Source organism: Prunus avium, unplaced genomic scaffold (genome assembly GCF_965620075.1).
Source record: "Prunus avium unplaced genomic scaffold, drPruAviu1.hap1.1 HAP1_SCAFFOLD_104, whole genome shotgun sequence".
Classification (NCBI taxonomy): Eukaryota; Viridiplantae; Streptophyta; class Magnoliopsida; order Rosales; family Rosaceae; genus Prunus; species Prunus avium.
Genome location: NW_028276936.1, coordinates 2501 through 5000, shown reverse-complemented (window position 1 = coordinate 5000; position 2500 = coordinate 2501).

The following is a 2500-nucleotide window of genomic DNA, read 5'->3' as shown; positions in this document are numbered from 1 at the left end:
ACTCGCCGCTCGCCCACTAGTCCGAAGGCAACAAAACATTTGTTTTTCATTTTGATGAAAATTTCTGTTTTTAAATCTTGTTGGTTTGAATTTTTTTTGAAAAGGTTCTTTAAATCTTGCGGGTTTGCAACTCATAAGAGCGTCACTTTCAACGTCCCCGGCATTGGATTGAGTTTCTAAAAACAACCGTGCACACCGAGGTTAAACTTTACCGGCTCCACTCCGACTCACCGCTCGCCCACAAATCCGAAGGCAACAAAACATTTGTTTTTAATTTTGATGAATTTTTTTGAAAACATTGGCTTGGCAAGCCCCAATCCGCGACTATCCACCCACCGCCACCCCACACGGGTGGTTGTTGTTGCGAAATGAGGTTGTGGTCGACATGCCCGCGCATTTGAGAAGGAGTTCCTAGCACTCCATGCTCTTCCATGCCAAAAAAAAGCCTAGACAACCCCATTTCGCAACTTTCCACGCCTTTTTTTTTCCCCCTCACCCATGGCGGCGGCGTGGTGGCGGCGGCCGGATTCCGGCCACCACCGCCATGGGTGGCAGCCCCCCGACCCCGACACCAAACCCATAATACCGAGGCAACATATCGAGGCAACATATCGAGGCAACATGACATGGGTGTGGCGTGGGGGAAGGGGGCTGCAGCTAGGAGGGCATGGGCTGCCATGCATATGCAGGCAACACACACCCCCCTATATAGCATTTTATGCATTTAGCCCTTTGACAGGAAGAGACATCACCTATGCGCGAGGAGTCATAATGGGCTCTAAATAATTCAATACAAGGTATTTGGACGTGATTTTTTGCAGGGATACTAAGAAACATGCAATCTCTGATGGGAAAAAGTTTCATAAATATTTGAAGTCGGGAAGTATTTTTTATTATTTTTAGAAGTCGTAAAATTGAAAAAATCATTAAAACAAATCCGGGAGGAATTTTTTAGTTTTGTAACTTGGAGAAGGTACTAAAAATCATAGACTACTTATGGGGAGCTTATTGTGCGAGGAAATTTCAATAAAAATGGGGTTTGACAAGGTTTGAAAAATTCTGTCGACATTTGAAAAAATCTGGAACTAGGCTGCCGGCATGCTGCGCACATGCTGCGCGCATGCTGCGCGCAGGCTGCGCGCAGGCCACGGCAGGACAAGTTTCGCTAGCCTCACTGTCGACCGAATGCGCAAGCTGCGCGCACGCCATGGCAAGACAAATTTCGCTAGCCTCACTGTCGACAGAGTCAGCACGCTGCGCGCACGCCATGGCAGGAGAAGTTTCGCTAGCCTCGCTGTCGACAGAATCAGCACGCTGCGCGCAAGCTGTGCGCGCGCATGGCATGGCAAGTTTCGAAAAATTCTGTCGACAGGCTCCCGAGCGCGCACGCTGCCGACATGTTGTGCGCACGCTGCCGGCATGCTGTGCACACGCTGCGCGCAAGCTGTGCGCGCGCATGGCATGGCAAGTTTCGAAAAATTCTGTCGACAGGCTGCCAAGCGCGCACGCTGCGCACACGCTGCCGGCATGCTGTGCGCACGCTGCCGGCATGCTGTGCACACGCTGCGCGCAAGCTGTGCGCGCGCATGGCATGGCAAGTTTCGAAAAATTCTGTCGACAGGCTCCCAAGCGCGCACGCTGCGCACACGCTGCCGGCATGCTGCGCGCACGCTGCCGGCATGCTGTGCGCACGCTGCGCGCAAGCTGTGCGCGCGCATGGCATTGCAAGTTTCGAAAAATTCTGCGGCCAGGCTCCCAAGCGCGCACGCTGCGCACACGCTGCCGGCATGCTGCGCGCACGCTGCGCGCGCGCATGGCAGGACAAGTTTCGAAAATTTCTGTCGACAGGCTGAGCAGCGCGCACGCTGCGCACAGGCTGCCGGCATGCTGCGCGCAGGCTGCCGGCATGCTGCGCGCACGCCGCGCGCAAGCTGCGCGCGCGCATGGCAGGACAAGTTTCGAAAATTTCTGTCGACAGGCTCAGCAGCGCGCACGCTGCCGACATGCTGTGCGCACGCTGCGCACAGACTGCCGGCATGCTGCGCGCAGCCCATGGCAGGACAAGGTCCGAAAAATTCTGTCGACATTTTTACGCCATGGTAGGCTTCCGCTTCGCGTCACTTTGTCGACATTCAAGCCTACCATTTTTATTGAATTTTTCAAACCTTGTCAAACCCCATTATTCAAATGTCGAAAAATTCTGTCGACATTTTTACGCCATGGTAGGCTTCCGCTTTGCATCACTTTGTCGGAATGCATCGCATGGCGAGGAAAGGCAAGGCAAGGCCACAGCATGCCAAGGCGAAGGCAACGCATGGCTTGGTCAAGGCCACATCATGGGCACGGCATGCCAAGGCAAGGCGAGGCAAGCCATCCTTAGCCTCGCCTAGCCTCACTTACTCGGAATGCCTTGGATGATGCGCAATGCCAAGGCAAGGCAAGGCAAGGCATGGCTTGAATGGCTTGGTGTAGGCCACAACTTGGGCATGGCATGCCAATG